This window comes from Myotis lucifugus, unplaced genomic scaffold, assembly GCF_000147115.1.
Source record: "Myotis lucifugus unplaced genomic scaffold, Myoluc2.0 scaffold_55, whole genome shotgun sequence".
Taxonomy (NCBI): domain Eukaryota; kingdom Metazoa; phylum Chordata; class Mammalia; order Chiroptera; family Vespertilionidae; genus Myotis; species Myotis lucifugus.
The window spans coordinates 3,619,244-3,644,976 of NW_005871103.1; the positions used below are offsets into that span (position 1 = coordinate 3,619,244).

Consider the following 25,733-nt stretch of genomic DNA (forward strand, 5'->3'; position numbering starts at 1 on the left):
AGCTAGTAACCTTGGAATAGCCCTTATAGTGGAACACAGAGATTAACCTAGACAGGATTAAACTCAACAGAACTGGATTAATAAACACCCTAACCTTTGGAATAGAATGGATAGGATTAAAATCAACAGAACTAGATTAACAAACGCCCTAACCTTTGGAATAGAATGGATAGGATTAAAATCAACTGGTATAAATACAGATGTAACAGGACAATAAAGAGAACCTAGCTGGAGAACCTCGCTATGCTGATCAACTGAACACTGCCTCCATGTCATTCCTTCTTCACTGACTCCATCCACACCTTTGGGGAACCCCTGGACCTGCTGGGGCTGGACCCCAACATTGGTTGCCTCCTGCACTTATGGGGGATGAACCTGAAACCCAGGTATGTGCTCTTGACCAGGAATAGAACCGGTAACCGTTCAGTGCACAGGCTGATGCTCTAACCATTGAGCCAGTGGCCACAGCACCAGTTTATATTTTAAGTGTCCTTGGCTTTGATTTTAAAATTCTGTGCAAAAGGGTTGAACCTTGGGGGTCGGACTCAGCTGCGGAAGTGGTGCTGTCTCGAGATCCCCTTCCACTCGGAGGCGCGTGGTGCTGACTCGGCTGGGGCCGAAGAGCCGGGCCGGTGGCTGACGTGCAGCAGCTCTGCCGCTGAGCCCCACCCTCCCTGCCTGGAGGTGGGGGCCCACCAGGATGAACAAACTGCCCAGGGATTTGTCCTGTGACTTGGAGCGCAGCCTGCAGGCCATAGCCTCCCTCAGCTCATCTCTGTCCCACCAGCAGAGCCTCTCCTCGCACTTCCTCCTGCCACCCCCTGAGAAGCGCCAGGCCATCTCTGATGTCTGCCGCACCTTCTGTCTCTTTGTCACCTTCGACCTGCTCTTCATCTCCCTGCTCTGGATCATCGGGCTGAACACCAACACAGGTATTCGGAAGAACCTGGAGCAGGAGATCATCCACTACAACTTTAAAACTTCCTTCTTTGACATGTTTGTCCTGGCCTTCTTCCGCTTCTCCGGACTGCTGCTGGGCTACGCGGTGCTGCGGCTCCGGCACTGGTGGGTGATTGCGGTCACCACGCTGGTGTCCAGTGCCTTCCTCATTGTCAAGGTCATCCTCTCTGAGCTGCTCCCCAAAGGGGCGTTCGGCTACCTGCTCCCCATCGCGTCCTTTGTCTTTGCCTGGTTGGAGACCTGGTTCCTTGACTTCAAGGTCCTTCCCCAGGAGGCTGAGGAGGAGCGATGGTACCTTGCTGCCCAGGCCGCTGTCGCCCAAGGACCCCTACTCTTCTCCGGAGCTCTCTCCGAGTGCCAGTTCTATTCGCCCCCAGAATCCTTTGCAGGGTCTGACAATGAATCAGATGAAGAAGCCGTCGGGAAGAGAAGCTTCTCCGCCCAGGATTGGGAGTACATCCACCAGAGGAAGGAGGCCATGGCTGTGGTGGACCAGATCTTGGCCCAGGAGGAGAACTGGAAGTTCGAGAAGAATAATGAATACGGGGACACTGTGTACACCCTCGAGGTTCCCTTTCATGGCAAGACGTTCATCCTGAAGACCTTCCTGCCCTGCCCTGCGGAGCTGGTGTGCCAGGAGGTGATCCTGCAGCCCGAGAGGATGGTGCTGTGGAACAAGACGGTGACCACCTGCCAGATCCTGCATCGGGTGGAAGACAGCACCCTCATTTCCTATGACGTGTCCGCGGGGGCCGCGGGCGGGGTGGTCTCCCCTAGGGACTTTGTGAATGTCCGACGCATAGAGCAGCGCAGAGACAAATACCTGTCTTCAGGCATCGCCACCACCCACTGCGCCAAGCCCCCCACCCACAACTACGTCAGGGGCGAGAATGGTCCTGGGGGCTTCATCGTGCTCAAGTCGGCTAGCAACCCCCACGTCTGCACCTTCATCTGGATCCTTAACACAGATCTCAAGGGCCGCCTGCCCCGGTACCTCATCCACCAGAGCCTCGCAGCCACCATGTTTGAATTTGCCTTTCACCTGCGGTAGCACATCGGAGAGCTGGGGACCCGGGCTTAACGGGGCCCCCTCGCCACCCTGTGGGCCAGGGTTCAGTGGCTACAGCCTCCAGAGCCAGAGAGGGGGCCGGGGGGCTGCCCACCGAGGACCTGGCCTCAGGAGGACAAAGCAGTTCCCTCCCATGGCACCCCACTGACCCCAAGCTGCCAGGATTCGCTATGCCTGAGCCACGGCCGGCAGCAGGGTGTGGGGTCAGCACCTAGACTCCGGGCTCTGACACCAGGGCAAGTGGAGTCTGTCCTGCTGATGTTTACATGGCACCCCTGTCCAGCCCAGGGCAGGGTCTGGAGTGGGAGCCTCAGACTTGGGTGAGGGCCAGGGCCCTGGGCAGGATGGAGCCAGAGCGGCCTTGTCACCGGGTTCCGGTGCAGGAGCCCCTTCAGCTGCTTGCTCTCATCACGGTTTGGGGATTGTTTAAAGGTCTGGGACCTTTTTCCACATGTACTTGTGGGGGACTGGGCGGCAGGTGGGGATGGTGGATGCTGTCAGTGAACCCCTGCCTCTCCCAGGGTCTCTCCCTCTGCCCAGGGCCTCCTTGGGGATCTTTGTATTTTGAGCCAATTAAAGATATGAACTCACAGGCCAGTTGAGTGTCAATCTATGAACCAGGAGGTCACGGTTCAATTCCCATCAGGGCACATGCCCTGGTTGGGAGCTCAGTCCCCAGTGTGGGGCGTGCTTGAGGCAGCCAATCAGTGATTCTCTCTCATCATTGATGTTTCAATCTCTCTCTCCTCCCTTTCTCTCTGAAATCAATAAAAATATATATTTACAAAAAAAAAGGGGTTGAAGCTTCTCTTTTTCCCCCTGACATGCAGCATTTGCCTCACCGAATGGCTTAGCATCTGGTAAAGCCATGTGCTTTCATGGCATGGCTCTTTCCCCCAGAGCTGCTAAAATAAACTAAAACGGCCTTTTCCTAGAAGGAAGCTGACTACTTTTCATCTTGGGCCTAGCGTTCGGCAGGCCCAATGGCATTTTATCCCTATGAAGAAGTAGCTGTAGTATTATCGCCCTCTTGTGATGGAAGTAATCTGAGATGGAAGGCTTAAGAATTTAATTGGGATATTAGAAAAAGCCCTGGACGGGAGTCTAACATTTCCCCTTTTTAATGGGAGACCACCAGTCATTCCATGTCCTCTAACATGGTACCCATCTCCTGAGCATCCCACTTACATGTAATGAGGGCCTTGAAACTCCAAATTCCCAAGGTGCAAACCAGCCTTACTGTTGCAATAAAAATGAAATTTGCCACGCTCCTGATAAGTCTAATGCACTGGGCTAAGAGATTTATCCATGGATCTTATGTATCCCTCATAACAATGCTATAAGGTACTTGATATTTTTATCCCCTGTGAGGAGCCGGCACGGCCATGGCATACTCATGCCAGCGCAGCCTGGTTCAGTGGCCCTGAGTGGGGGCGATGAAAGGCTTAGAAAAGATAGACAAGAGGATGAAAGCTGGATCTCGGTGAGATGCTGCCCCTCTGATGGACAGCGCCAGCGCCCACAAGCCGTGTCTTTATTTTATAGCAGATGCCACGGGGCAAAGTAGGGGCGTGATCAAGATGTTTACAACATTCTCGTGGGTTTCAACCCTACTCAACTACAGGCACCTGAACTCTTATCACACAGGCATGTGGGGCCACGTGTTTGGACCATAGGTTCAAGCTTACAACTATAGCTGTTGGCTATAATCAAGCTGGGACTTGCACGTGGCCACGAGAGGACTGTGCCCTCTCATTAGTCCGAGGTTTGAACCTGTCCAAACACTGTAGCCGCGCCCCATAGTCCCCATTTGACAAATGATGAAACTGAGACTCAGGTCGGGTAAGGAGCTAATATAAAAAACAACAACTAGAGGTGGATGAGTCTTTACTTAATCCAGGCAGTCAAAGTACAAGTGCCTGATTCTAACCTCTGTGCTACCCTGAGCATAATTACATACAGCCCCTCACAAGGCAACAGACAGAAAGGGATCCCGCAAATGCTTACATGGACAACCCCTTTGAGACTTACAGCATGATGTGTATCTATATTCTCTTTAAGGCTAAGGTGTTCTTATAAGAAAAAATAAAGGTTAATTATTAGCTATAGGTTAGCTAGTAAGGATAAGCATGCAAAAGCTGAGATAGGGTTAATGTCTAGGAAAAACTCTGAGCCAGGCCTGATTTTCATGCTCCATTTCCTGTAGCAGACCAGAATTCTACCATCAGAATCTCTGGAAACAGAAAGAATAAATAGAAAATACATTAAAAGGACTGGGACCTAGACCTGCTGTGCAAATTCACATTAGCGAAGGTGCTATTTCAGATGGATGTTAAGTTATGTTTCTGGGATGTCAAAGTCTGTGTCTTTATTTATGGAGAGTTTAAAGCGCCATCATTAATAATGATTATGCTGAGTGCTCACGGAAATGTACATGAGAGAAAATGAAACCACTGGAAGGAAAGAAATACTGACATGTCTACTCCGGGAGGCACTGGGCTGAGTGGTCCATGTCCCACGGGTGGTGTTGGAGATGATTCTAGGTGGTACATGAATACATTTTGTAATAGTTGAATATTAATTTAATGGGCATTGGGTGGGGGACACCGAGCATCTAAAACCAGTGATTTTGTAGATATACCTATTTCTTGGGACAAGGCTGTTTTAAGAAATGAACAAATGTAAACTTGATTTGACCAAAAGTATTAAGTGAATAATAGTAATAGTGGTAAACACATATGTACAAAGCTTTGAGGGTGTTATGCAGAGGGATTGGAGCTTGGGAAACTGTAGTATGGCAGACTCAGGATATGATAAAAGCTCCAGGTACTTGGTTGTGAAATGGACCAGTCACGTGACCTCGAGGAAGCCATTTCATGCGTCTAGTCCAGAGCAGCTTTGACTGTAAATGAGAAGCTTGGAACAGACCAGGGGGCCCCTTCCAGGGACATGGACCCCTGGATGGCCCTGGAGTATCACAAAGGATCTGAGAAGCCACGCACTCCATAAGCCCTGACTGAGGATTGAATCAATACATCCAACCAGCACACATACGACTAGTGCACCAAAGCACAGAGATGCTCTCATGACGGGCTATGGACTTAATTAATTTGAACAAATTCAAGTGAAAGCTCTACTGATTGCATAGATACCTGAACTAAAAGTACATTTTCAAAAAGACAGAGAGGAAGGTAAAATTACGACGGCTATTTTTTATATCGGCAAACATCCATGCAGGTTTTCCCTATTAGTTTAAGCTTTCACTCTGGAAAAGTTGCAATAGTGCACATCACAGAGGGTGGCCCAAGGCGCCACAGATAGAGAAGCTAAGTGGTTCTCCTGTGACGATAGTGCTGAGAGGAAAACCCCCGCGTTCTATCCTTCCCTGACCTAGCATATCAGCCACACGCGTCCTCGTGACCTTACAGAGCCAGGCCAATTTCAAAAAAGGAGGCTTGTCAACAGTAACTGTTTCTGATGGAAATTGTTAATGATAACAGTGGTAATTCTGATGTGGATCATGCCCCTTTCTTTACAGCATAACGTGTGTGTGCATCCGCTGCTGTGCTTGTCACTCCGTGTATCTCTAATCTTTCAATGTCTCTGAAAACTAAGTATGCATGCCCCTGATTTCTAGTTGATGAAGCTGAGGTTAGGGAGGAGGAGGTTTCACCCGAGGCCACAAATCTCTAGGTGGCAATACTAGAATTCAAATCCCAAATTCTTTGGTTCTAAAATGCCAACCATTTCTACTGTGTACCCTGTTTTTTGATATAATAAAAGTGGAGAATTCGAAACAGACATAGGCATAAAGGGACAAAGTTGTAAATATAGGTTGAGAAGAATTTTATTTAATTAGGATAAAGGCTCTGAGGTTAAAAGAAATGATGATGCAATAACCTAAGATGCATTGGTGGCCACGGTGAGGAGATGGGGAGAGAGTATTGGCCAGGATTGGGAGAGAGTATTACATTTTCACAGCTACGGTCCCATCGCTGTACCACCTGCCAATAACTGAAAAAGGTTTTCTCAAAAGTTAAGCCACTGGGATCATCACAGGGTTCCAGTGGCTGTCACCACATTTACAGAATCCTTCAGACATGTTTTCTGCAGCATCAATTGGCATCGTCCAAAAACCTGGCACTGTAGCAGACTCAGCTGGTACAGAGATTGCTTGAATCAGACACAATCATTGTCTTTCCGTAATTGTTATCCTATAGCAGTGATAACGAACCTTTTGAGCTCGGCGTGTCAGCATTTTGAAAAACCCTAACTTAACTCTGGTGCCGTGTCACATATAGAAATTTTTTGATATTTGCAACCATAGTAAAACAAAGATTTATATTTTTGATATTTATTTTATATATTTAAATGCCATTTAACAAAGAAAAATCAACCAAAAAAATGAGTTTGCGTGTCATAGGTTTGCCATCACTGTCCTATGGCAAGGAGCTACCTCTGAGACAAGCCCAGTGGGAAAGGGGTTAAGTTATACTCCAGATACATGATCATCTGTATGATTCTCAGATACGGAGTGACACCATTTAGGTAGAAAGGGTTGGGACATGGTTTATTTCACTCCAGCCACTATAAATGGAAAAGAAAAGTAACATATTCATCCATTCATTCAAAATACATTTGATGAGTTCCAATCCTATTGAAGAGACTAATAGCTGGAGAATGCCAGTAAATGATAGGGGAGTCAGGGTTAGCAAAGTCCTAAATACTAATTGCACTTTATCCATCACCCGTCATGAAGACTGACGATGCATGATTTCTTCCGGCCGCTGTTGCCTATATATGACAGTAATTTGTGATACCACCATTGTCAGAACACTGGACAAAGAGCCAGGAGGAAGTGATCAAATCCCAATTCCCACGCTTATTATGTGTAGGACCTTATGTAAGTTTTGGAAACTCTGGGATTCAGTATACATGGGGATAAGAATACATCAAATCAGCCTGGCTGGTGTGGCTCAGTGGTCGAGTGTTGACACATGAACCAAGAGGTCACCGTTTGATTCCTGGTCAGGACACATGCCTGGGTTGTGGGATCAATCCCCAGTGTGGGGCATGCAGGAGGCAGCCAATCAATGATTCTCTCTCATCATTGATATTTCTATATCTCTATCCCTTTCCCTTCTTCTCTCAAAATCAATAAAAAATAAAATAAAATTTAAAAAAAGAACACATCAAATCAAAGAAAGATCTAAAGCAATGATCCTTTTCCTCATCATATAAAGACTGCCTCCTCTCTTATATACATGAGAGGATCCAGGGTTCAGAGAAGCTCATGAAATAACATCACTTAAAGATGACAGCAATCAAGTTATTATCTAGTTCTCTATCAGGGACTCAGGTGGACAGGAAGCAAAAATAAGTTTTACTTTTTACCCTGGCCAGGTGGCTCAGTTAGTTGGAGTGTCGACCCTTAAATCAAAAGGTTTAGGATTCGATTCCTGGTCAGAGTACATACCTAGGTTGCACGTCCAATCCTGGGGAGGCAACTGGTAGATGTTTCTCTCTCACCTCCCTTCCTCTTTCCCTCTCTCCCCCCTCTCTCCTCCCTCTCCTCTTTCTTTCTCTCTAAAAATCAATAAAAACATGTCTTGGGTGAGGATTAAAAAAATCTTTTTTAGTTTTACTTTTTTCTTTGCAATTTTTGATGTAGCCACTTGGTGGTGCCATAGGGTCTAGTTTTGTTTACATGCAGAAAAAATTTTCCCAAAATATATTTTTTCTACGTAAGGCTACCAGAGAGGGAGTTCTTTCCTATTTGCTATTTATACATATTTGTAGTCTGGATTTAAGCTGTAAAAAGGTTTAGTAGGAAGGGTCTGGAAATCTTGAGAGTGTGGTAACTGAGAAGAAAATACAGGGGGGAGCCAAATTAGGTTTACAGTTGTTTCTAAGGAAAATAATACAATAATTAATAAATACTGATACAAGAATAAACTATGTTTCATGTACTCACAACTGTAAACCTATTTTTGCCCCACCCGACAAATAAAATAGAAAGCTAGAGACCACCTGGATAGAGAAAGTAAATAAATGTGATACCAGCAAAGGTTCACAAAGGTCAGATTCGGAAACAAACATGTCTGAATTAATTGATTTATTTATTTTTATATGGTAGCTTTCTAAATTTGTTTTTATTGTTGAGAGTACTACAGATATCCCCCGTTTCCCCCCCCCATTTGCCCTCCTCCACCCAGCCCCCACCCCGCCCCAGGCCTTCACACACTATTGTATGTGTCCCTGGGCTAGGCATATATGCATATTTGTCCTTTGGTTAAACTCTTCCAATCCTCCCTCCCCACCTGCCACCCCCGCTGAGGTCTGTCAGTCTGTTCCTTGCATCCATGTCTCTGGACATATTTTGTTCGGCAGTTTATTTTGTTTATTAGATTCCATATACAAATGAGGTCATGTGATATTTATCTTTTGCTGGCTGGCTTCTTTCATTTAGCATAATACTCTCCAGGTTCATCCAGGCTGTCTCAAAGGGTAAGAGAGCCTTCTTTTTTACAGCTGCATAAATTGTGTAAATGTACCACAGCTTTTTTATCCACTCATCTACTGAAGGACAGGTGAGCGGTTTGCAAATAACTGTTGCTATGAACTTAGGGGTGCATATATTCTTTCTGATTGGTGTTTTGGGATCCTTAGGATATATTCCTAGAAGTGGGATCATTGGGTGAAATGGCAGTTCCATTTTTAATTTTTTGAGAAAACTCATACTGCTTTTGATGGTGGCTGCACCAGTCCGCATTCCCACCAGCAGGGTACTGGGGTTCCTTTTTTTCCACATCCTTGCCAACACGTTGTTTGTTGATATGTTGATGGTAACTGTTCTGGAAGGTGTGAGGTGATACCTCATTGCAGTTTTAATCTGCAACTTTCTGATGATTACTGACACTGAGTATTTTTTCATAGGTCTCTTGGCCATCTGTATGTCCAGTTTGGAAAAGTGTCTATTCAGGTCCTTTGCCCATTTTTTAAATTGGATTGTCTTCCTGGTGTTGAGTTGTATAAGTTCTTCATATATTTTGGAAATTAACCCCTTATCAGATGTATCATTGGTGAATCTGTTCTCCCAAACAGTGGATTCCCCTTTCATTTTGTTGATGGTTTCTTTTGCTGTGCAGAAGATTTTTAGTTTGATATAGTCTTATTTGTTTATTATTTCCTTTGCTTCTCTTGCCCTAGGAGATGTATCAGTGAAAGTACTGCTACGTGAGATGTCTGAGATTTTACTGGCTATATTTTCTGCTAGGATATTTATGGTTCTGCAACTTGTAGAAATAATAATAATTTTAAGAAGTAATAATAATAAATAAAATATAGAATAGGAAAAGAAAAATAGAAAAAACACAGATTTTTAAAAAGAAAAAATAGAATAAAAGCAAAGAGAGAAATAAGAGACATGAAAGAAAAAAAAGAAAGGAAAACAGTACAAAAATAAAATCCAAGAGAAAAAAAGAAAAGATTAAAAAATAAATAGATAAAAATAAGTGGAGTTCCCATCCTCAGGTTGTTGTGCCTTCGGTGATTACCCTTTGGATCTGCTATCTGTGGAACTAGCTGGAATTTGCATCAATGTTGTTCAAATCTGGCCACCTGGTGTGCCAATCCCAGTTCTTCTGGGAGGTTCTCTGGTGCAAGCCAATGTCAGTCCTGGTCCCCGCCTGGCCCTTGGCAACCTGACTGGAGCACGTAGTCCAGCGGACAGGGCCTCCATAGGCAGCAGAGGGCCCAGGACATGCCCCCCTGTCTCTCAGACAGAAGCCCACCCAGAGACATGGTCCCAATGCCTTGGCTCTGCCTGGCTCCCTGGCATCCCCTTGCTGCCACACCAAGTAGGAGGAGATGAAAAAACATCAACCCCGCTTGGCACTCTAATCTTTCAGCACAGCCCACTCCCACTTGGACAGGACCCCTGACCAGGCCAAATGCCCGAATCCTCTTGGCCCTCAGACCTAGCCGGATGGGCACAGGTTTCTTCCTAAGCTGTTCCCCTTTGCCTTGGGTCCCAGCAGGTGGGACAGACCGGGCCCTTCTGCAGGTGGCGGGTGGTGCGACCTGTGTGCTCCAGGAGGGCAAGTGTGATTCTCTTTCCCAAGACACACAGTCCAGCCCCATCCAGCTCTCTGCCCAAAGTCCTTCCCGAGAATTAATGGCCCCTCAGATTCACTGCTTTGCTGGGTGGCCCCTCCCACAGGCACCGATTGGAGTGAACATCCCAGGCTGGTGGTGTAACAAAGAAATCGCTCTTTGCCTGGATGGTGCAGTCTGAGTCACCCATGTGGACCAAATCTTCACTGATTCCCACCACCCGATGTTACATGGGCTCCCCTTCTCTTCTCTGTTGCTCTGGATTGGGACTCCCTATGTGGGGCCGACACCCCATATTCCCAGGAGGAGGGGGCTCCACTGCCACACTTTCCCTCCTGCTTCCCAGCCATGCAGGTACGTGAGTTCCCACAACCTCTTGGCATTTCCTCCTGTCTTTTCTCTGCTTTTCCCACTCACAATATTCCAGATCAGCTACACTCCAACTGGTTTTTCAAGCCGAATCCTCTGCAGTTGACCAAAATTCCAGCTGGTGTTGGGAGTGTGAGGACAGAGCTTCCAGCTACTCTGCAGCCGTCTTGGAATCCCCTAATTGCTTTTAGTTAAAAGTCCATGAGATGGTAAGTCATTTGGAGTTTCAACTCTTTCATTAATAAAAGGAAGATAATGCATGACTCCCCACCTGCTTGAAGGCAAAGACAACATGATCCCTTAGGCTAGTTTCTCAAACCAACACCACAGATTCTGTTAAAGCAGTGGTTCTCAACCTGTGGGTCACGACCCCTTTGGAGGTCGAACGACCCTTTCACAGGGGTCGCCTAAGACCATCGGAAAACACATATATAATTACATATTGTTTTTGTGATTAATCACTATGCTTTGATTATGTTCAACTTGTAACAATGAAATTGGGGGTCACCACAACATGAAGAACTGTATTAAAGGGTCGAGGCATTAGGAAGGTTGAGAACCACTGTAATAAAGGGACTGATCAAATTGATGCTACATTTACATGTCAGACTCCTCCCTTCCCACGTGGTAGAAGGATTCTGAGAATGTTTATCAGCCAATGGCAGTTACATGTAAAAGTTTAAAGAGTCTTCATAAACACAATGTGCTCCCCTACTCCTCTCATCTGAGCCCCACATCTCTCTTTGACCTTCCTTCTTCCTCTCTACAACCCATCCAACTGCCTGAATAAATTAAATCACATTACTCTCCTTCTTAAAACTCTTCAATGGCCATCCATTGCATTTATTTTTATTTATTTAAAAAAAATTTCAGTAGGGGGAGGGAATGGGGGGGATAAGGACACATAGGTAATACATATGTAATCAATAAAAAAAAATTTTCAGTCCTTCAACATTGTTCTTATTATTTTTATATTATTTATTTTATTTATTGAAAGAGAAACAATTCTTTATCTAAAGGGGAAAACCAATTCAATCTGGGGATACAACTATTTTTTTTCTTTTTTATTGAATTTATTGGGGTGACATTGGTTAATAAAACTATATAGTTTTTAGATGTGCCATTCTATAAAACATCATCTGTATATTGTATTGTGTCTTCACCACCCCAAGTCATGTCTCCTTCCATCATCATTTATCCCCCGTTTACAATCTTCTACCTCCCACCCCCCCCCTTTCCCTCTGGTATTCACCATATTGTTGTCTGTGTCAATAAGCTATTTTTTTCTTAATTCTTTCACTTTTTCACCCAGCACCCCAACATCTCACCCCTCTAACAGTTGTCAGTATTTTCTCTATAAGTCTGTTTCTATTTTGTTCGTTAGTTTATTTTGTTCATTAGATTCCACATATGAGTGAAATCATATGGTACTTGTCTTTCTCTGACTGGCTTATTTCACTTAACATAATGTTTTCCAGGCCCATCCATGCTGTCACAAAGGGTAACATTTTCTTCTTTTTTTACAGTTGAGTGATATTCCATTGTGTAAATGTACTACAGCTTTTTTATCTACTCATCTAATGACTTGCACTTGAGCTGCTTCCAAATCTTGGCTATTGTAAATAATGCTGCAATGAACATAGGGGTGCATATATTCTTTCAAATTAGTATTTCAGTGTCTTTTTGTTTGTTTGTTTGTTTGTTTCAGATAAATTTCCAGATGTGGAATTGCTGGGCCATAAGGCAGTTCCATTTTTAATTTTTTGAGGTAAGTCCAAACTGCTTTCCACAGTGGCTGCACCAATCTGCATTCCCACCAATAGTGCATGAGGGTTTCTTTTCTTCACATCCTTGAAAACATGTGTTGTTTGTTGATTTATTGATGCCACAGCTGGTTCAAGAGGCCAAGTAATCAAAATATCACCACTATCAGGCACAACACAGCATAGCTTTACAGGAAATGTTAGCTAAATTAATAAATCAATGGGATTTACAAACTGGTATCTGAAATCAACTCAGGGTCCTGGTGGACATTACCAGGGCTAGCTCACGTCATTGAGCTCCTTGACTTCGTGGGCTACAGGAGAGCATATTTTCTAAACTCACAGCAGTTTCTTATTCTTTGTCCTGCTCTTCTTTCCTGTGAGGCTGCCCTTCAGCATCTGGGTCTGAGAATGCCCATTGGTCCAACAGTGATGTGACCAATACTGGCCAACGAAGTGGAGCAGAGGGGACCTGTGTCCCTTCTGGACTCACAAAGTAGACACTCCCTGTGCAATTCTTGAGTTTCTCTTCATTTCTGTGACTGTGGAACTCAGTGCAGAAATGGTGAAGCAAGATCACTGAGTCACTGCATGGAGTGCAGGAGCCCAGGGGGTACCTGGTCTACAGCAGATTTTGAGTGAGCCAGAACCACATTTTTATGTGTTAAACTACTGAGCTTTGCAAGTGTTGCCAATGCCTAAAGCTAGCCTAACTGGACTATTACAAAGTTCTGACTGCACAAACACAACAAACACTTTCTGGCACTTATTTTGAAATGCCTTTTGCCCATCAAGATAAAAATAATGTGGCTGGTCTCTTTTAAGTCATGTATGGACTCCCCATTCCACCCGAGTTAAAACTCACAGAAGTCAGGAGGCATTTTGAAAGAGATGAGAATCATTTTAAAATTTGAAATAGACTCTTTTACTAAAACTCAAGACATAATACCAATTCTTGTTTCCTCTGGATCAGTCTTTCTAAATCTCATGATGGTATTCTATTCTTAGGTTTCGTCATTTATCACCTTCCTTTCGGGTTTGGCTGAGCCATGAATCATCTGGAAACACTGCAGTACACTGTTGACCTCTTCCATCTGGGAAGCCAACGCCATGCTCGCAGCTGTTCACTGCTCTCCTCTTTATCAGAAAGACTATTCTGCTTAAAAAGTCTTCTCTAAAATGGCAGAAGCTTGGTACATAACTTACCATTAAACAAGTTCATACTAAGGAGCCAGTCTCCGCTCAGCACTTTGCATGAAACAACTGGTGATGGTCTCACGCAGAGGCACACAGATGCTCTTCCATTGCTTTGGGTACCACCTCCACGACCACCATCACCACTTACTCACCAGCAACAATGTGCATGGCCCTATGCTAAGCCTTTAGAGATAGGATTTAATTTTTAGTTGTCCCTGCAGCATTCTGTGGTACAAATTCTTATACCTATTTTACACACAAGGAAACTAAGGCTCAGAAAAAGTGAACTTTTCTAAAGTTAGACAGTGTTACTGGCAGGATTCAAACCTGGTTTTGCTGACTAAAGAGCCCATGCACTTAACCACAGAACTCTGCTGACTCCCTGTTGGGGAAGCAGGAGGGTCACAAACAAGCTCAGAGCTGCTCCTCCCCTCTGCCCATCTGTGCATCTCCTGGCTGCTTAGTCCTTGGCTTAGGGTCACAGAAGGTGCAGCACCAGAGATCTTTTTATTTTTTAGTTTGGAAGGATTGATTTAAAATAAAAAATAGTAACTCAATAGGCATTTTAAAGCTAACACGTTAGAGTCACATTTCCCCTTGATTTCAGGGTTAAATGGCTCTTGCAAGGATTTCCTGAAAGTTTTTCCCACCAGCCAGGTTTTGGCTGACAGATTACATATCTGCCTGAGACGATGCCAGGCTAGCCCCCTTCACATTGGTGCTCCCTTGTGCCATTGGCGTGCTCTCAGGGATGAGGGTGCAGCCAGCCAGCATGCCCAGAGAGGCTTGGACTATACACATGATCTGCTGGGTTGCTTCATGGTCTTCTCAAGGTCAACCTGTAACACTGGGGTATTATCCAATAGGCCTGAAGAGGAATCTCACCTTCCTATAAGACACTCTGTCGGGACTTGTGTTCGCCTGTAGCTTTATTACACTGTTGGCAACACAGCAGAGAAGGCTTGAGGGCTGTCGGATGGGACCTCGGTAGACAAATGCTGGGTAACGTCTGCTACCTTACACCGCCAGCCGCTGTCTGCACACATTTCATGAGCAGTTCTTTTCTAAAATTTCTTTTAATTTTATATTTACTTTTAATTTTTCATTATAGTTGACCATCAGTGTTACTAGTATATTAGTTTTGGGTGTGCAACAGTGATTCGACATTTATGTACCGTATGCAGTGATCACTACAAGTCTAGTAGAGATGTGTCACTGTTCTTATGATATTGCTGACTATATTTCCTGTGCTGTGCAAGAGGAATGAGCGTACACATACGATTCTTATTCTTTGTCCTGCTCTTCTTTCCTGCGAGGCTGCCCTTCAGCATCTGGGTCTGAGAATGCCCATCGGTCCAACACAGACCCCAAGGAGAAGCATGTTCTTCGTGGTCCAGAGGAGACCGCCAGGGCCTGGCTGCTCACCAGACTGCCATCCGGCAGAGTTTCTTGCCTGAACAAGGAAGGGCAGGAATGGATTAGCATTTCCTAAGATGCATTAGATTCTTTCTTATAATAATTGTTGATTCATAACTAATATGAGCACAGCTACTCGATCCTAGGGCCCCTTTCTCTTCTCTCTAGGAAACCTCTTTACATTCTTTCTCTAGGTGAAATCATCAAGCCCTGTGGCTTTACATACATTAAAGATTCTTGAATTCCCAAATCACTTTTCAAGTTTAACCTTCTCCTATTGAATTTATTTACCCAAGTGCCTGCCTGACAGGCATCTCAAACTTCAGATATTCACATCTAAATTCTTCATTTCTTCCCTCCGCACTCGACCCTTGTATCTTCCTTAAACTCCTGTCAATCAAATCAGAGCCTAGAGCACTGCCGAGGGGCCAATCAGGAGAGAGAAACCACACCAGCTATTTAAAAAGAGAATTGTTCAAATGGGAAGGCTTGTTAACTAGATATAAAGTTGTTCACTGGCGAGGACTTATAAGACCTTTAATATCATAACTTGTGGCCCAGCAATTGGGTTTTTGCAGTTTGAGCTCTGAAGCTGCTTAAAAGGCACAGCTTGGCCCTTTTGGGCTCTGAAACCATCTGCAGAGCAAGCAGCCAGCCCCCTGTGCCGATTGTACTGTTTGATAAATCACTGATAACTAATACTCCTCGTAGTGTACTTGTGTGATCAAAAACTAGCCTTTTGATCTACAGGTGTGGGCTGGAACTAGGATGTTCATAAATGCTTAATCATATATTACCCATTGATCTTATCTCACAACCCCACTTGGGTGACCACTGGGTCAGCTGACCACTGAAAGTCCAGTTGGCCCACAATCAGAAAATGAATAATGTAAGTTTATAACCTCATTTCCCTAGCAACCAAACCATGCTCTTTGATAATCAGCTCCTTGCAACTTAAGCCGATTAAAAACCCTTTTCTCAGGAATATAGCTAATAATATTATATTAACTATGTATGGCAGTGGTTCTCAACCTTGGCTGCACATTTGAATCACCTGGGAATCTTTTTAAAATCCTGATTTCTGGGCCTCATTCTCTGGAAATTCTGTTTCTTTGTTATGGGTTGGGGCCACAACATTAGTAACAAAGAAACAGAATTTCCGGAGGATGAGGCCCAGAATTCAGATTTAAAAAGATTCCCATGGTGATTCTAATGTGCAGCCAAGGTTTGAGAACCACTGATGTATGGTGTCAGATGGGTATTAGACTTATCGGGTGATCGCTTTGTAAGTTATATACATGTCTAATCACTATGTTGCACATCAGAAACTAATATAATATTGTATGTCAATTGTAGTTTAATAATTAAAAAATTATTTAAAAACAAGCAAACACCTGTTCTTCCCCCATCCCATCTCAGAATGTCTCTTAGGTTCATGCCAAGGCCTACATTCTCTGATTTACAAATCATATATGAGTAAAACTCTTTTTAAATATCTTCTGGAATTTTTGGTTAACACTAGGTAACTGAAAAGACCAAAGAACACTCAGTTATCACTTGAAGTAGCAATTGAAGGAACAGCCACCAGCTCTAAGTCTGGAGGACAAAGAGCAAAGGTCAGAGTTCATGAGAACTGAAAGCTGAGGGTGGAGCTGTAGAGCTGAACTCAGATACCTGAGGAGGGAGCACCAGTTGGTGCTGGTGTCTCTGAGAGGAAGCAAGGAGGCTGGCTTTGTGGGTGTTGGAAAACTGCCATGAATTTAGTCTTTGCTGTGAGGAGGAAGAGCGTCTGTTGGGGTGAAGAGGGATGCTGGGGAACAGAAAGCCCACAGGAAGTGACCAGGAGGAACCAAGTGCCTTCTTCTTCCTACCGTTTAGTCCATTGCGCCCCCTATTGGCAGAGCCATACAGGGGGCAGCTGGGAAAGCCGGTAACTTGATAACTGGATTATCCTTAGTTCTTTCTTCCTGTTTAACTCTAGCATCAAATCCATCAAAAAGTCCTATTTTTTGCTCTCTCTAAAATAGTTCTTAACTTTGTTGACTTTTTCCCTTTCCCAACATAAACTTGATCCAAGGCTCTGACACCTCCAACCTGGATTATGACAATATCTGTCTTACTGGACTTTTTAATCTCACTCTTTACTTGCCTCCAAATTGTACATTCATTCAACCCATCTCCTTAAAATAAAATAAAATAAAATAAAATAAAATAAATCAATAGAAAAAATTTTATCGGGTGAGTATTAAAAAAAAAAGAATTGTGGAAAAACAACCCACCCAAAGGAAATAACTAGAGAGAAGTATGCTAATGGGCAGCAGAGTTGTAAGAAAGGAGGCAAAAAGATGGAAGTATCTGAGGTTTCTCTCACAACGGGCAGCCTGTCAGGCAGCCCTAATAACTGAGAGTTTAACAAATGGCTTCTGGAAGGGGCTGCGGAAATCCACCCAAATAAAATGAAATTCTGATTTAACAATCCCCACACCGTGGCACATTTTCAGGAGCCTGTCCTCATAAATCCCCGCGTCCAGAAAGGTCTAAGCTCCTGGCTTCTCAGCAGTGCTTCATTACAGACCCCGGGAGGCTGGAACGGCAGGCTAATTTTTCTTCTTCCCCCAAATTGAAAACAGCTTGAGATCTCGAAAGTCCTTGTCATCAACCACGGCAGATGGAAACTAAAGACGAAAACAAGCTTATCACACAAAAACAGCAAGATTAACCTATGGAGAGAGAGAGAGTGAGAACTCAAAGGGGTTCAACAGAATAACTTGTTCCTGCAAAAGACTATGACCTTGGGTCTCCTTGGTGTAGTACCCGGCATCATGCGAAAGGATGAAGGAAAAGGTGAAGGAAGACATGGCAATATCTTTCCCAATAGCCCGATTTATGAAAATCGCTCTGATTAGATTAGCAGTCCGAGGAACAGGCCGGTCAGCAGCAGTGAGAGTCTACCTGTTGCACACTGAGTTTGAGGTGTCAGTGAAGCACAAATAAAGATGTCAAGTATGCAGTTATTGCAAAAAGTGATATTCGTCTGTAATTAATATAATATTAAATCAGTGTTTTTTAAAATAGGTTTTGCTGAGCTTTATAATTTATCCTGGGGACCAGAGGGAAGGACAGTGGCCTGTCGTGTGTCCTGCATCCCTCAGTCAGCCCAAGCAGCTCCAAGCTGTCATTTCAATATTTTGATTTTGCGTCTGAAAAACGGGTTTCACTGCTTTAAAAAGACTGAAAGCCATAGTACTGGTGACTTCTGAGGATTCTCCGGATTCTAAGTGCGAATCTATGGAATTGGGAGAGTTTCCAATGCAAAACAAACCATTTCTAAGGTTCCCCTAAGACAGCTGCTTTCTGGGTCTAGGGCTTCCCTTCTGCATTGGTTAACTTCTCTATGACTTTCTGACTTGATTGCAGCTTTCAATTTGGAAAGGCAGAAATTTGAAATTAAAAAGACATTATTAACAAAGAGAGAAGTTTTCACATGTGATTTGCAGATGACATAAAGAAAATCCTAATCTAATGAATTTTCTAATGTTTCATCTTTTAGCTTTTGGTAGGAACATCTCTGGGGCATACGGGCTCTCCAGAATTTGCAAAACAATATTCATATTGTTGGTGAGAAAGGTACCAGCTAAAACACACCTCAGATATCAACTAAGAAGATTAAGAGGAAGGACATAAGAAGATAGAAAGAAAGGAAAAAAGACAAAGAGAAAAAGAAAGTAAGAAGGAAGGAAAAAGAAAAAAGCAGAGGAGAGGAAAGATAAAACCAGTTTACAGAAAATCAATATGGGTGGCATACTTTCTTTGCTTACACTAAGTGGTTTTATCTTCTCTCCATTATTCCTTTTGTCAGCCATTCTCCTGTTACTGAATTCTCTGGACAGGAACATTAAAATGCAGGAGTGGTGATTTCAAGAATAACTAAAAAGGGAAGGGAAAGAGAATGGAATTAATAAGTTAGGCCAACCAAATCTATCCTGCTGGCAGCAAACATGATTTAGAGAGCCCTTGCAAACTCTGATGACCCTGAGATAAAGAGAAAAGGGGGAATTAAAAGGAGAGGTCTTGTATAATACCACTTTTGTTCACAATCTATTTCACTTAGATTGAATGAAATTTCTCTTAGGCTCTGATCAATCCTAATTTCCATGAGGAATCTGTCAGCCTGTGGCCAGGTTACCCACTCCCTGCAGTAAGGGGGGACCACTAAAATGATTAGCCTTTTCATTATTCTCAGCACCAAATACTTAGTAGGCCTTGAAGCTGAATTGAATAAAAGCATTTATCAACCAATGCTGGCCAGGGATATATAAGTACAGAAAAGAATCATGTTCATTAGCGAATAAGAGGTACAGTGAACTGAATCTCTATTTTGATTAAATATTCAAATAGTCCTCACATTACGTAGAAACTGTTCTTCTCTTAGCAAGGACAATGTTCTGTTACAGAAAAAAAATTGTCAGCTAGTATGATCTCTGTGAATATTTTTAAACCCCATTTAGTTACAAAATAAAGTCTATATTCATCTAAGAAATACTTACTGAGCACCCAGAAAGCACATAATTTTGGGGCAGCACTGAGCGAGACTAATGCCATTCATGCCTCATGGAGCTTCCAGTCTTCAGAGAGGATTGATATTAAGCAATGAATTACCTATTAATTATTTGATTACAAGTGTGATCAGTTCTACAATGGGGACGTTTAGGATGCTAAGAGGTTGGAGACTCAGGAATTCTTTCCTGAGTAATAAATTATGCTTGAACCCATATATGAAGGTTAAGGAAAAGTTAACTAGGTGAACAGGGAAAGGAAGACTAGTTTTCAGGCAGCTTGACTGAAAGGCTAGGAGATGAAGGAGCTATCCACAGCTGTGTTTGTTCTTTAAAGCTGGACCACCAGATTACTCAGAAAAGTTTATACAGTAAGCCTTGGATTACACGTGAAAATTGTTATAATCTTAAACTTGTGTCCTAGCTGATTCTGAAGTATAAGGACTTATCCATTCTAAATTCTTTCTACCATTGTTTATCTTTTCCTGACCTTTAAAATATAAAATGATGTGTAGATTTCCAGACCAGACATATATTTTTTAAATAATTCTTTTATTGAAGGGATAAGATAAAATGTAGAAGAGAATGGAGTGACAATGATCTAAGCTACCATTTTTTTAATCCTCACCTGAGGATATGCGTGTGTTTTTACTGATTTTCGAGAGAGAGAGAGAAATAGAGAGAGAAATGTTGATATGGGAGAGCAATATTAATGGTTGCCTCCCGTATGCATCCTGACTGGGAATCAAACCTGCAAGCCAGGCATGTGCTCTGACGAGGAATCGAACCCCAAACCTTTTTGGTGTACAGGGCAATGTTCCAACCAGCCAGGGTGATCTAGGCCACCATTTGCCAAATCGTGTTCTGTGGATTTAATGAGGTGTTGCCTTAAAAATCTTTTGAGTTCTGTGGTCAAACTTTGGAGGGTAATAATAGGTTAATTAAAGGTAAATAGGTTTCCTTATTGAGGTATTTCTCAGAGCCTTTACTATTCTATCTCACCATTTTCTTACTAGCCTACCATGTGCCAATCTTATATGGAACCCAGGGATATAGAATGACTGTGCAATACTCGGTACCTGACTGCATGGACCTTGCTATGCAACATGGACTGTGACCCTTCAAGAGGGAGATCGAGTTCGCAGGACTTTCCAACCATATTTGAGCACAAAATACTTTTCAGCAGAGCATCTCACAGGACAATATTTGAAAAATGCTTGTTAGTCCTATCTGGAAGAATCGGTATGAGGCATCCCCAAAACACTTAGATTGAGTTACATGAAAATATACTTTTTAAATCCAGATGAGACTTTGTTTCCTGGAGGACAAATCAGATGACATGTGGTGGAAGGCCTTTTAAAATGACACGACAGCATCAGTACAAGACTATACGTGCCCCAGGGTGAGAAATGCGAGCTCCCCATGTGCTAGATTTGACAGCAGGTTAGGGAGTTCTCATGGTAAGTCCCAGGAACCCACATCTTTCTTCAGACTGACTCTGCAGACAGGCCAGTTCATCTTTCCTAAGCAGTTGTCAATTAGGCAATAACTGAGTTTCCTTGTGGTATCTATTTTGATGCAATTTTAATTCAAAGAAGGGTATCACTCTAGGTATGAGGCTAATTAAGACAACCATCTCTTCACTTGACAAACAAATGTATATTCTGAAAGTCGGTGACTGCATGAGTGTGTGTGTGTGTGTGTGTGTGTGTGCGCGCGCGCACATGCATGTAACACTAATGAGAAATTTCCTTTGTCATCTGACCATCTCTAACCCATGTTCTTCTCGAAAGTGGTCTTCCAGGAGAACAAACACCAATGGTGTTGCCCAAACAACTAGAAGACAATGGATAGTTTGCTGTAGTAAATCAATGGAAAAGGCCTCTTAGGTTTCATATTATTTTAGGTTCCTTAAAATTCATCATGCTTGATGTTAGGATTTGAATAGAAATTCTTTTTTCTAAAATGCTGCACATAGTAATTAGACAAGAGATTTGCTTGTATTAGGATCGGGAGAGACCAAATGGCTTGTCTTTCAATTCTAGCATCTCAGAGTTTTTCTTTCTGATGAACTATTTTTTTCAAGAGTTCTATTTCTTGTAGATCCTCATGACTCATGCTATATTGAGTTATGGGCATTGTGTTGTGATGTCATTTAGAAGGATACAAAGGATAACTTATTTTAGATAAATCCATAAAACGAAGCTGTCTTGGTACATAAAAGTACTCAAGATTACTTACAAATTGTTTAATATTGTTAGTGACGAATGTTTCCTATGAGTCATTTTCCCTTTGGTGACAGTGCCATCAACTAGTCAAGTCAAAGATTAAATCCACCTGCTCTGGTTCCTGATTTTAAATCCACTTTTTAAAGAATTAGCATTTTCAGATAAAGTGAATGTAGAAACCAGACCAGAACACATTATAGAGCAAAATTAATATTAAGTCAGAACATTTAGCCCTAACCAGTTTGGCTCAGTGGATAGAGCATAGGCCTGCGACTGAAGGGTCCCAGGTTCAATTCCGGTCAAGGGCATGTACCTCGGTTGTGGGCATATCCCCAGTAGGGGGTGTGCAGGAGGCAGCTGATCAATGTTTCTCTCTCATCGATGTTTCTAACTCTCTATCCCTCTTCCTTCCTCTCTGTAAAAAATCAATAAAAATATATTTTTTAGAAAAGAACATTTAAATACATGTCATGCTGCTGTGTGTCCTGGCACATGTCACTGAGTGAAAACACAATGAACTGTGTTGATCTTCCATTCACCCAGTAAACTCTGAGCTTTTATTAACAACCAGTAGCCTGGTGCACGAATTCGTGCACATTGAAAGGAAATTAATCAGAAGAAATATTTTAATATTGCTATTTGCCCTTTCTCTATAATAGAAGTGTCAACCAAATTCATGATCGACAATGACAGATCGAAACACACGAGTGCGATTGGTGCCAGCAGGAACTTTATATGTATAGCACATGAGCGAGTCATCTTAGTCTTTTATATATATAGAATAAACTTGCTTAATTAGACCTGCTTTCTGATTTAGCAAAACCTTTTCCCAGCCCAGTGAAGCACCCCAACTTCTCTTTCAGGTAATTGTCAGCAACACAGCAGTAAATATCAACATGAACCAGATTATTATTGTAGATTACTCAGGGAGAACAAAGGGTAAAATATTTAACTGCAGCAGTGTTTGACTATATTCTGTGCAGTGAGAAAACCTGAAGTTATTTTCAAGGTCCACTATTTCTTACTTTTCAGTTGGGTCAAGTTTCTAAGCTTTTTAAATCTCTGTTTTCTGGCTAATGAAAAGAAAACAGGATTCCACCGAATCTCCTACCTACCTACTCCAGGACTTCTGTGAGGATCAAATGAGATGAGGCATGGGAAAACACTTCATAGACATTTAGTTAAAGTGTAAAATGTTTGCACCTGGCTATAAAGCAAGTCGTGTTCCTAGGCTGAAGAAACTCCAGGAGGCTAGTCACTAGGGAGAGGAAGCCAGCGTTGTTATGTGACGTCATTACCCGGCGCCCACAGTGACCATTCCTGGGCTGGGCTGGGCTGGACTGTGGGCTGAATTTTGTGCCATGGGGTCTCAGTGATGTCGGCTAAAATTTGGTGGGGTGTCACTCCGGGGTGGTGGTGTGGCCTGTGTCCCACTTGGGAGAAGCCGAGTGTTGCTTTGTGGGTGCCAGGTCTGTGGTGCCATTTCTCTGTAAATGGTCAGTGCACTTCACGGCAGCTCCTGCATTGAGTGTCTGCCCCCTGGTGGTCAGTGTGTGTCATAGCTACTGGTCAGATGGACACTTAGCATATTAGCCTTTTATATATATAGATAACCTCAGTGACAGGATGATGAGAATACAAAAACAAATGTAATTCCTTTACCAGAAAAGGCTGTAACTGGACTATCTGGAACTAAACTACCCTCTCCTTCTCCCTCAGAGCCCAGTGTTTCTCTTTACCTTTGCATGTCAACTGCATCTTGTTCTCCTTCTGAAGGATAGTTTTCTCTTCTTTTCTATGCAACTAGAGCAAGATGACAGCCATAACTTCAACTCCAGCCTCAGCCTCAGATCTGCACAGTCTTCTAATTCTTGTTCTCAACCCTCATTTCAATGGTCCAGAAGAGAGACTCTGAGATTAAATAAAAGAAAAATAAACAGGGGCTAAGAACTTGAGAGAAAGGTCTTCTGTAAAGGAAAGGACCGTAGAAGACTCGTCCTTTATTGTGTCTGGGGGATCCTTTCCTGGCTGTAAACTTTCTCAACCACCCAGAGAATGCCAACCCCTTATTCCTGAACCAGACTTCCTCAGTGGGTTTCACTGTAGTATTTATCATGCTGCTGGGATTTGTGGCCAGAAATACCCAGCTATTCCCCAAAAAGGATGTGCAACATTTCATTTCAGATGAGAACATTTTCTAACCAAGGTAACACATTATCTACGTCTGCCAGGCTGGTAATTGATAGAGAAAGCTATTGCTCATGCAGGTTCTGATTGTGAAGCCAGCTTCCCAGTCAGACAGAGCTCAGATCTCCGAGATCAGCTGAATGAAAATGATTCAGAGTCATTGCAAGCATCTGTCAAGGGGAGAATACAGACACTCCACAGAGGGGCCACAGAAACGAGCTTGCACTCAGAGACAAAGCAGCGTAACAGTCACTTCATTCTGTGTTGCAAGATTCAACTTCAAATAATACCTATAAAGTTTTATGTTTTAGTTATCCATGTACTACATAAATTATTCCCTTTACATTTCCAAAAATGTAATCCCTCCAGACATTTTTTATATATTTGTTATATGTTCTCAATTCTTGGTGAAGAAATATATATATATTTTCTTAAACAATAAAATGTTAAGAAAACAACTCTGAAAAGTGTTTTCTTTGAGGTTTTTTTTTTTTCAATTCTCTCCTTCCCTTCTGCAGTCTCTGGTTGTAGCTAGAAAGATGTCTCCCAGCTGGTCCCACCCATTTAAGAGAGGAGAGTCATGGTTTGCTCTCCCTGCTCTTTCTCCATCCAGGTGGCTAAGAAGCCTTAATGCATTTATGGAAGGGAATTTCAGCTTGCTCTGTCATTGCTGCCCCACACATGTTTCACAGACACGATTCTGCACCCAAGCCAACAGCCTTTCAGACAAGGTGATGGGCACAGCCTCAGGGAAGATGCCAACGGTGCAGACAGCCCTGCTCCAGAGTGAGCTGGGCTGGGAGTCACACATACAGTGTTTCTCCTGGCGTGCACGTCTTACACCCGCTTAAAGAGCAGCAGAGTTCATGCAACACCGTCTCTCGGGGCTGATCGGGAATTTTTAAGGATCGATTTGGCTCAATGTCGTTTACTAGTTAGTTTTAGAACCTACTTTACACATGAAACATACACTTGTGGATGCAATTTAATCAAGATTAAACCGGAATGTTGGCACCCGGACTCATCTAGGCTTACCTATTCCCACCTGATCCGTTTTGCTGCTTCTATTGAGACAACACATTGATATCATTATACATGGGCCAAACTAAAAGCACATCCAGTTCCCAATGTTTTCTCATCTCAAAAATCAGATAAACCTTGCAGAACACCTTCCACATGGCCACTCCCCTGACAGTAAATACCACAAGTTACAGTCAACACCCTTTCTCTAATTCAGGCAGCAGCTCACTGTAGGGAAAGACTGTGAAATTAAAAAAAGAGACAAGTCCCTAAATCATAGTCCCACTATTAAATTGCCGGGAGACCTTGGACAAATTTCTTCATCTTTCTGAGCTTCAGTTTCCTCACCTGTAAAATAAGAATGATAATATTTTCTCAAAATGTAAACCAACTGAGGTTTACAAAGTATCATTATAGTTTCAGGCACATCAAAATTCTCAGCCCGAAGCCTTTTCCTGCCTTTCGCTGGCCCCTTTGAACTTCAGCATTCAACCCCAGGTAGCTGCAGAAATCAATCGCCAGCTGTGTTTCTAAAAGAAGGTTCTTTGTCAAAGTTTAACCTAAAAGAATCTCTCAATCAAGGTATGTCTAGTATCTAGAGTTGGATAAAATGCCATGAAAGCAATGCAATGTGGAAAATTATAGAATAGACCACAAGTGGCCTCCGCAGAATGGCATTGTGGGGCTGTGTCCGCGAATAAGAGCTTAAGAAGGTAAAAGTATGTAGTCCTGTATATAAGTCATCTCAATTCCACTTCAAATAATAAAAAAGTCATAGGAATGTAGGCTATTAAATGGAGTGTCTAACAGCACAAGTATAGCGTCAAATTTAACTGCATTCCAGTCCCAGCCC

The 25,733-nt window shown here is 43.0% G+C and overlaps 1 pseudogene; it reads left to right on the plus strand.

The window, feature by feature from the left end:
* Positions 1 to 596: 596 nt before the first annotated feature.
* On the plus strand, positions 597 to 2,015 carry LOC102427007 (annotated as a pseudogene).
* Positions 2,016 to 25,733: the final 23,718 nt, after the last annotated feature.